Source organism: Pinus tabuliformis, chromosome 4_1, assembly GCF_031772625.1.
Source record: "Pinus tabuliformis cultivar Carrire ecotype Pingquan chromosome 4_1, CPIR1, whole genome shotgun sequence".
Taxonomy (NCBI): domain Eukaryota; kingdom Viridiplantae; phylum Streptophyta; class Pinopsida; order Pinales; family Pinaceae; genus Pinus; species Pinus tabuliformis.
In genome coordinates, this window is record NC_142303.1 from 874,817,729 (window position 1) to 874,828,842 (window position 11,114).

Sequence of the window (11,114 nt, forward strand, 5' to 3'; positions counted from 1 at the left end):
CACCTGTAAAAGTCCACCTGTTCCAACACAGTATATATTCTAAGAATCAATCCCATTCCCAAGTGTTTCATTCTCAATATACCATTAGTTAAAGAGCAAATCAATCTAGACTATAGCAAATCAGAATACATCATTTGCTGATTAATTGAATAGCTGATTGAAGCAAATTTAAAAAGAATAAGAATTATGAATGCAGAGAATGGTTCTGTACCTGGGCAAAAATCTCTAATTGTATATCAGATATTGCAACCAGAACTTCCAGGCACTTAATACATCCTCCCGGTGCATTGTGAAGAGCTACAGTAACAGGGTTTCGTTTTTATGTTACCATCAGAATCACGAACCTCATCCAGACTGTAATTATAGTGATAACAAAGCTCCCTCATAGGAGGAATGTTCTCAGCAGCAAAGAGCATGATATGTGGTAACTTTCTGTCATCATGGTCATAAAGAACATTCTGTGCATACAGATTAGGAGAACAACTATGATTAACAAATCTACCCACATTTCCACACTCGGCTGCATCAATCGTGAATCCTCCATCTTCCACCATGTCAGAGGTTGCACTAGCCTCAATGTCGGGCATCAAACTAGAAAGATCACTCCAAAGAGATTGATCTCTGCTATTGCAATTGCGTCCAATATCAAAGAGGTACTCATCATTCCCAACACATTTTTCAGCTTCAGTATCAGAAAGAAGGTTACCAGTGTATTCACAAATAAAGCTACCAGAAGGTATGGAGTCTAATGATCTAACCCCCCAACCTCTCTTATCTGTCTTGAAAACCTCAAGTGTATATCGAACACCATGTTGACTCACTCTATTGTGACAAGTCCCACGACATTTACAAGAAGGACCGCATTCATATACAATAGGCTTAGGAAACACAATAGCACCATCGTGATTAAATGGAAATTCTCCCCCGTTTTTCGAAGCACAGAAGCATTTGGAAGGATCCAAACACCCGTCTTTACATTCACATCCCTTGGGAGGCTCAGGCTTACACCCATATGGATAAATAACCTTAGTTGTATAAAAAAAAATTGGTAGACTTTCCTCATCAATGGTATTCACTGCACAAATGCATTTTCTCTCTTTGCCTCCAGAAATGTCCTTAACGCTAAGACCTTCACGAATTCGATGTTTTTGTTCCCTCCGTATAAATTGCACTGCCTTCAAGCCCAGCTCTGGTTGACCATGCCGTCTTTTTAACTGGAACTTGAATACTGAGTATCCAGATTCCCCTTTATCGAGCCAGTATGTTTGCACATCATAGAGCCCATCATATGTATATATTACATTGACTGTGCCTTTTCTGTTTTCATGAATTCCAGTATTCGTTTGCTTGTATCCACGGATAACTCTCACGGGTGTCTTCCTGTCTATGCTGTTCTTAAGTGCCAAGTTTCCGCGTTCAAGTTTCTGGTGTTTGTATTGCCTTTTGTCCCCACTGTAGTTATTTCCACCATGGCCAGTGTATATCAACACATCCCCACCGTCTATATCATCTTCATAACCACCTGATGCCACGATGCTGGTAGCCAGTGTCACATTTCCTTGTCTCAAGAAATCAATCCCAGCCTGTACCTGCCGATGAAGACCCACAATGCAGAGCTCAATTCTATAATGAAATTGGTCTCCAACTTCTACTCCAGGAACAGCTCCCACAATTTGTTTACCCGTATTGACATAAAGGTTATTATCTCTTAAGATTTTGGATGCCTTTAGATCCACACGGAAACGTTTACCAGCTAGTGCATGGTCTTGAACTTGGGCTTCATGATTCTGCAACAATTTCCGGCAAACCACTTGAAATAATCGCACGGTTTCTTTAACTTTTGACCGGGTATGGGACTCTCCAATTTTAAGAACTGCATTAGTCAGAGATTTAGATGGGGGAAGCTTTGGGGTATTTGTCACAAGACTATGCGGATACAGTGGATCTCTGGTTCTGACATTTTTTGAAGAGAGCTGCTTAGGGGTTGACACACCCTTATATGGAGCCACTCTATTGGTTCCAATTGTATTATGTTGAGAACATAACCCTTGAACCTTGACTGTAGAATGTCCTGGGTTGGCTTCTTTCTTGACCATATGGGCCACCTGATTAGCATTCTCTGTTTTGGGTCGCACCTGGAAATGTTGCAAGTTTTTGTACTTTACTTGGCTAGAATGCTGAGAAATATAGTGTGGTTCTTTCAACGCTGGTCTACAAGGCTGGAGGTTCTCATTCTCTCTGTTTCTAAAAGACAGCATGTTTTTCTTCTCTCTGTTTCCAAAACCATCTTCTTTGTTTCTAGCACTATCTTTGTTCACACCATCCGACTGAAGGTCGCCCTCTCTGTTTCTAAAATACACCATGTTTTTCTTCTCTTTCTTTCCAAAACCATCTTCTTTGTTTCTAGCAACATCTTTGTTCACACAATCCGACTGAAGGTTGCCTCTAAATTTGACACTTTCTTTAGCACTTGAATGATTTTTAAAATTAGAATGTTGTTGACTGCTGCCCTTAACACCGCCCGTATGGGTCTCAGGGGAAGCGGATAATTGGTACTGCTCCTTCCTCACTGAGGGAACAATTCTACCATTACTAGAGGTATAATATGCAGAATCTGAAACTGGTGGCGTGAAATTTTTTTGTGGCAAACATTTATAACTCACAGGTGCAACAGTAGATATATATCTCCCACAGCCAGGAGGAAAATCCCTGACTGCAGATGGTTTGGTTGGCTTCTTAAGCTCAGGAATAAGATTACTTTCCTCTGAACGGTTGTTGTCCTTTTCAACTATCTTTTTCCCTACAATTTTATTTAGAACTTCACTATGATCAGGGTTGACACTCTTACCAGACTTCTGCTTCTTGAGCTTAGATAAATGTACATGTTTCAGGGAATCATCCATGTTCGGGTTTTCTTCAATCCTGCGTTTGCCCAAAATGGTCTTACCAGCAGCATCATCGTGGGTGCCCAAAATGGTCTTACCAGCAGCATCATAGTGGGAGCAATCAGCCTCACCAGAATATCTGAGAATGTTATATTCTGTTTGGTTTCCCATTCCCACTTCAGGGATCGCCAGCCTGCGAGAACGTATTATTTCCAACAGTCCCTCCTGTCCATATATGAAAATGATCAACGTTTCAAAAAAAACAGGTGCAGAAATCATTAACACCATAATAGGAATAATTTGAAAGATTCAACCAAGAAAAATAATTTCATAATACAATTAAGAAAAGATCAACTACATTTCACAACAAAATAAATTGCATAAAATATCCGATCTACGAAAGTTCAGATGTATCTCCAGAGGCATAGGAGAGTATTGCATTTGGACTAATCCCTACAGTACAGATAGGCCAAGAGAATATTTCAGAATGGTCGAAGCCAGGGATTTGCCTGAGGAAGCAATAATGATTATGATTTCCAAATTGGACGGACACCGTAAATTGGATCCTAGGGTTTCATTTAGACTTTTATGATTTCCCAAATAATCCGGTCATGACATATCTATGAATATCAACCACGTGGGTGATGATAACGCATTCAAGGAAAGGAATCAACGGCTGTGGTCCATTGTCGCAACCTGCAGAAAACGTCAATTCATGGAGATCGGTAAAAGATTAGGAATATCGGCTATGCGGATGGTAGTTATGATCTAATCCGGTAAGGCATTTTAATTGTGGAGATTTTACCCCGCCGAGGCTAACAGGCTGCGTCGTGTGGAGATTTTACGATGAGGGCCCTTATGCATATAATCGGCTACTAAATTCTTATTGTATCTCGAATGCGATGACCGAAGACGTTAGAATTTTACATATATAGAATTTTGATAATCTAACAAAATTGGTCGATTCAAATAAACAAAATCTTGAATTCTATAGTAAATCTGGGCAGATCTGAAACATTTACCACTCCTATCAATTTAGAATTTTACAAATCTAAAATTTGACTATCTGGAAAAAGTTGGCCGATTCAACTTAACAAAATCTCGCAATACAATTATATCGTGGAAAATTTGAAATCTAGTGAGAATTTGAAATATCTGCATTTCTATCACATTATTAAAAAATTCTTCACTATGCGATAAACTTACTCCGTTCACAATAAACGGCTTCTTACTCAGAGTGTTGGCCGGATGAAAGACTTGTACAGTAGCAGACCCCGCCGAGACTAGCACGCTGCGTCGTGTGGAGATGTTACAGCTCGTACAGTTGAAAATATCACCAAACTGACCCGGAATGGCACCTTGTATTAACACCCTCCAAATGGTACATTGCATTCCTTTTATAGATTTAATAATACATGGATTCTTTCAAGTCCATGTGGTCGGCTAGATGAAATGGTGGACGCCCCACGAAGAAAGTGTTTTCTAATCAATATGGGGTGTGCTTGGGTTCTAATATTCCGTTTCTAATTAAGAGTGGGTCCGTCAAGGTTCTAAATTGAGTTAACTTATTTGAGTTACTTACCGTGTTTGTGACCACTATCCTAGGTTCAAAAAATTCAATTAAGTTATCTTGTTTTGTGTCCCATTAGGTTTGAATATTCCGTTTCTAATTTATAGTGGGTCGGTTTAGTTTCAATTAACATTTTAAAATAAAAATTTTATACAATTAATTCTTTCCATCGTTAAATCTTAAATCAAATATATATTTTTAATAATAAATGTAACTTAATAACTCATAGTTATTAAATGTAGTGTTAGCCAAATTCGATTTTGATGATGAAACTAAGAGTGTTTTCCCCATTGAGGGATTTTAAGGATTTCCAATAAAATACCTTGTACATCTTTCTAAGGAAAATTTCTCATTATTCGGTTTAGAATATCCTTGTACCGTTATTTTAGTGGAAAGGCTCTCAATTTGCACAGGAGCATTGATGATGTTATCACAAAATCTTGTAAGAAATCAAATTATATTATATTTTATGAAGGGTGCAATCATATATCGCAAATTGGGCATGATATTGATTTTGATTTTTTTTAAAGATTTAGAGAAATTGATAATTTTTTAAGATTATTTAGTTTAGATCATTTAAGAGTCACTCTAACCTATAAATTAGTGTTGAGTAGGAAATTTATGACTTAGAGACGTTATGTTTATAGACACACCCACATGGGATCCCACTTCACGGTTGCATCGTTGCTTTTAGGATTATTACAATTGGCTAATATATATTTTGTGAAAATAAATCTCGGTGCAGAGAAGAATAAACAATCCACCCAGCTAACTAAAATATGATGTTAGAAAGTATCCCTAAAAGAAAAGGTTGAAATAAGGCTCTAATAAGTATATTTTCCCAATTTTATTCAATATTTTATATATGTTTTTTAAATTTTATTAAACAAACTGCTCCAAAATCAATGCATATTAGCCTTGGAAAGCCCCTACACAATACAGTGCCAAATGAATAAATTTCGGATGTTGTTTGATAGTTAGAATTTTATTATCCTAGAGGTAAGGAGAAAATATTGGCTCAATTTGAGCGAACTATACCATGCTGTATACACATTGAAAGCTAGTTTTCAAATAATTGATCTCAATCATTTATTGCAAAATAGAAAACACATCACGGAAAATATGTGTTATATGTATATCGGTGGTTGTCCATATGTGTATGGGTGTCAATGTGTATATGTTATATATTAGTCCGTTGTTAATGGACTATAACTATGACAATGTTAGTAGTTGTCAACATTTATTCTAAGTCAACTCATGTATAGTGATGAAAGTTAACCTTCAAAAAATGTAGAAAGTTAGTTAATTAATGACTGTTGAACACTGAAATAAGGAACATGACTTTTGAAGCTTGGTGCTTGAGCTTGTTGATTCAAAATAATGATGTGAAATTAACACAGAGGAAGCGAAAAGTTGGTGGTGTCCATGTATTAACAATTTGTATAATATACTTTAGTATATTACTTGGAAATGGATGTTTTACACCTTAAGGAATTTAATGCCACTCTTTCAACATGTCTTGATGCCATGAAATATTAGTAATCCCCCTCTTTTTTATGAATATTGAAGTTGAGTTTACTACATATAAAATAAAAAGCAATAGGGCATGTAACGCCCTCCTCCCACATCTACCCATGTAACCGACCAACCGAGGTAAAATGTGACGAAGAGTTACTATGATATGATTACACTCCCCATGTGTCAGTTAACGAATTATAACCAGTGGAACACAACAACACATACCTTCTAGACCTACTACAAAACCCCTAGGAACCATCCAAATCTTCCACGTGACTAGCCCCTCATACAAACTAACATTTTTACTGCATTAATCCCCCAGTCACTCCCATGACAAGGGCATGAGTGGGATTGGGACCCTCCAATTGCTCCCAGACCATTGGTATGCCTGTGAATGGGGACTTTCCCAAGCAGTTTTGTGCCTACGACTCTGAATTTTGTGCCACTTTTTCTGGCCCATGGCTCAAGTCACTGCCCATAAGTTCGTGACACTTCCAGAAATGAAAGATAACATCAATAATGATACACATGTAATTAATTGAACAAGGACTTGACTGGACCCCTACTAACCATGACATGCATTTCGTCAAACATGTTACAAATATGGATTTTATAGGTTTAAACAACATATCTAAGCATAGGGGTCACATACTTATTTGAGAATCACTAAGAAGCATTGATGTGTCATTACAACAACTGCATTACCATCTTTTAAGTCACATATTCATTGTACATTTAATGATTAACCAAAACATGATGGGAGTCATACATTTTCATTGTCATAAAACTGATTCATAACCAACATATAACCAATAGAAATATCAGGGATATAACAACCATGTAATCCACATATAAACAAGTATATTTAGCCATAAAATACTAAGGAGAAAGAGAGATCTTATTGATGATTGCATAAACCGACCACGTATGGGACTTCCATGAACCACCCAACCATAGACTAGGCTGAACCAAATCTTTCTTTTAGTCAATCACCCCCATGCCATATTCCAAGCATGAATGTGAGAACTCATAAAACAAATCAATCAAAACCATCCAGGGATTCTACAAGAAAAACCACCTAAACCCTCAACCAGTGATTCCACCCCACGTTCATACATCACTAGCCATCACCATATTTGTCTCTACCCAAGCTCTCCAGGGCTCCAAAGAGTTTGTTTCAACCAAGGCTCCACAACCAGTAACTCAACCCACAATTGTTGGTGAGATCTAAAGTGTTTGTCCAACCAAGGCTCTAGGACTAGTAACTCAACCTATGAAGGGATCCAGAGCATTTTCCAACCAAGGCTCGAGGACTAGTAACTCAACCCAAGATGTTATAGGGCTTGAGAGAGATCTTCCAACTAAGGCTCCACGAACTAGTAACTCAACCCACAACGAAAGGAACATGAGAACCAAGCAGAAAACAAAAGGAAAGACTCCCACAACACCATGGCTATCCAAGAGATGACAAGGCTACGCAAGTCCACTATGAATCCAAGCAATCATCCCTCCCAATGATGAATCATAACTAAGAAACCACACGCATATGCCATGCATGCCCAAACTAGTGGGGAAAACATACATGAAACTCAGTACCTGCAAGAAAAGCATGATGTGGCTACTGATCTTGATGTCCTCTTGCACTTTCCTACTCTTCCCTTTCCTTCTTGCTCCAAAATTCAAGTATGCCACACTCCTCCAAGAGTGATCCAAGAAAACTCTAAGTGTCCAAGAGTATAAGAGAGAGAAAGCTCCACCAAAACCTGTCAAAATCTTGCCAGCTAATCCTCAAAAAGCCTTCTCAGCTCCTCTCGCTCGTACCTTGTACCTCCTCTTCCTCTCTCAATGCCTCTCAATCGTACCTTGTACCTGCTCGGCCCTTCGACTCCTGATCTGCAGCTCTTATCTCTATCAATGCTGCAAGTCCATCTGGCCACTGAATCTAGGTTATCCAATATCCTCTCTAGTTGTGCCTTTGTCCATAAAGGACACAACACATCAATACTCTTGTCGAGTTGTTCATAGCTCCACTTGTGAACAACTCTCGATCTCCCCATTTCTACTCCTCACCTACTCAGGGACATCATCCCACTATGGTCTTCCGATGTTGCATCGATGAAAACCAAGCTAGGAGTACTATTCATCATCTGCTGTAGAACCGCTTCTGCACACACAATTTTCGGGCTCCACAAACTACTCTTGGTTGATCAGACCCTTGAGCTCAACAACTGCCTCTCTTGCAACTACCTTTTTCCATCAAGGTGTTGGTCATCGAGCTCCAACTCAGACACTATGATGTTGTCCTCTAGCAGACCATAAGTGCCCAATCACGTCCACACATGGTCTTCTCTCACGCTGCCCTCCAACAGTCTACAAGAGACCAAGTCCACACTTTAGCATATGCACCTAATTAGGTCATCCCCACACTAAGCAGAACCTTACACATGTTTTCCAACGGACTCCACCAATCTTCCCTTTTCTCTGCAATAGAGGAGCTATTGAACAAACTTGGGCACCAGCAACCTGTCCTCTCCTAGGACACAATCAACCCATCATACAAGATTCACTTGCAACTCCTTTTGTTGTTGTCCTCTTGCCTCTCTCTTCATGTGCATGTTGTCACCTTGGCTGCTTGGTAGGCCTCCCAACAATCGACGTGGGCTCCTCCAAACAACTCTTAAGTTCTCCTACAACTACCCATCAAACTCATCATTAATGCATACCTCTAGGGATAGTGTGATTCTATTGTAGGTTGTTGTTTCTAGTTAGGGTTAACTACAGATCATGTCAACCTTGTTCCATTCTCCAGCAAGCCTTCCTACAACTGCGACATCCCTCCAATAGACTTCACTTCCCTTCATTGTTCCTAATGGAAAATCTGCACTTGATTTATAGGCTTTCCAGCCCTCTCCTCAAGATGTTACAGACTCGACCTAGGAATTCCAAGCTACAGGTGCTTGCGACTCTATTGAAGGTCTCCCCACACCTTAAACACCATGAAAATTACATAGAATTTGTTCAATATGTACATGGAGAACTCAACTCCTCTAACAATGATTCTGCCCTCAAATCCATGCAAAAACCAAACCTCAAGTCTTGGCCTAGTTAAGGTATACAAGGTCTGCATTAACTCAAATTTTCTCCACACTAGAGGTCTCCTTTCCTTGCGTTCTTTCTGGATATGCCCATGACCTAATTTAGGGAGTCTGTAGCCTACTCAGCCTCCCTAAACATGCCTTCTATCCACCTCCACTTTCAATGCAACACTTCGCCCTGCAACAGAGAAAATACCCACAGATTTTATGCCTAAGACACCTTTCACCTACTTGGCCTAGTCTCAATTAGACCCTCTCTTCCTCGTTGGTTGCATCTACCCAAAACCCTCCCAGCAGACACAATAATGACCTCATTATCTTGTTCATTAGTTCTCCTAGGGCTGTGGCTCCCTCAGGTATACTTTGACCTCCTTCCTCCTTAAACGATCTGCTTTCTATGCTCCTTAAGGTGTGACTATAACCTCCAGAACACCTCTTATTTATACACCAACAAGAGGGCTTCTCGAATGTTATCTAAGGGCTTGAACAACCATCACAAGTAATTTTTACACCAACCCAACATGACACTTCATGTGCAAACCCATTAAATGACTTCAAAAATTTGTAACTCCTCAACGACAACTTGAAATCTGATGATTCTGATTGCGTTAGAATTGTCTCACTGAGAGCTATCATCCTCATCCATCACATGTTGAAGACTCATCATGGTTTTGACCCAAACATCTATGGGTTAAAAACACTAGGCTTGGGTTCTACACCCATAAGCATACTTGTGCTGCTTTTTCCTCCAACTCTTGAACACTAGTGCTTGGAGTAGCTCACAAGCTACATAAAAATCAACACTCCCTCTTAGCAAGGGAGGTGCTTCGAAGACTAGGAAGTAACCATCATCATCCGGCGACACTATCCCATCTGGCATCCATCACTGCAATGTACCCTGTAGAACGAATCCAGCAATCTTGGTAGTGCCTCTGCATCTATCACATCCAAACCTAAAGATCCCGAATCTCGACAGGGTTGCACCCTATGAGGCTAGACTCCCTTTGAGCCTACATGATCTGGAGTGGCTCAGTCTCGCAAGCGCTCATCCTCCTACATCAAATACCACTCATACAAGTCCCTCCAATCTTAGATCTGAAACATCATGATCTGATGAAGAAACTAGCCTTCCAACCTGTAGTCCATCAAATGAAGCCATATCGATCAACCTGATCCCTTCCCTGCCAAAGAAACCCTCGATTTGTCCCGACCATCCATGACAAGACATAGGAAGTCCATGATCTATAGACTACCATACAACATGTTGAAGTGCACTAGGTTCACCACCAATCCACCAAAACTCCCAACCCATCTCATCATGTAGTCTATCAAGACCACATCTGCATGTATTTTGCTGAGCCCTCTACTACATGATCCAGACACCCACAACTCCCTCTTTTTTGTTTCTTTGTCCACACTTTGATATTATCCCTCAAAGTAGCTCAGATACACTCTGATACCATGTTTAATCCATGAACATGGGTCTAAGATAGAATCTTAAAATCTTTGACGCTACCAAACCAAGAATCTCAACGATACTACTTTACAAAGCGGATTATAAACAACAGTAAATCACACATGCACAAAGTATAGACAACTTTTTACAATTTTCACCCCAACTTAGTTATATTAAACAACATATAATACAATAGTTTAAGGCTCTCGTACCAAGGATAATCGCCCTCATACATCCACTAGTACAAGATAAAAAACTGGGACTTAGTGTTAGTCCATCAACAACCAATCTACCCTCAAGAAGATACTCTTACCATATGACTGTAGTGCGCTCTCTCAGCTCCTCTTAGTCGTACCTTGTACCTACATTCTCATTTTCAGCTTCTATGATGGGTTCTGGATTTCCTTCTCGGTTTCCATCATCTTCTTGACTAGTGGTCATCGTCAATGCTCCTTTTGAGTGAAGGTCATGAAGTTTGTCCCATATACCCTTTACTGACAAACGTTTTCCTAAATTGTTCTTTATAGAATCAAGTAGCCCATTCAAGATTGCTTTCATTGCTCTTGTATTATTTTCCTTGGATTCTCCAT

The 11,114-nt window shown here is 39.5% G+C and overlaps 1 pseudogene; it reads right to left on the bottom strand.

Moving 5' to 3' along the window:
* Window positions 1-266: 266 nt before the first annotated feature.
* Window positions 267-3,173, bottom strand: LOC149178972 (histone-lysine N-methyltransferase, H3 lysine-9 specific SUVH6 pseudogene; annotated as a pseudogene).
* Window positions 3,174-11,114: the final 7,941 nt, after the last annotated feature.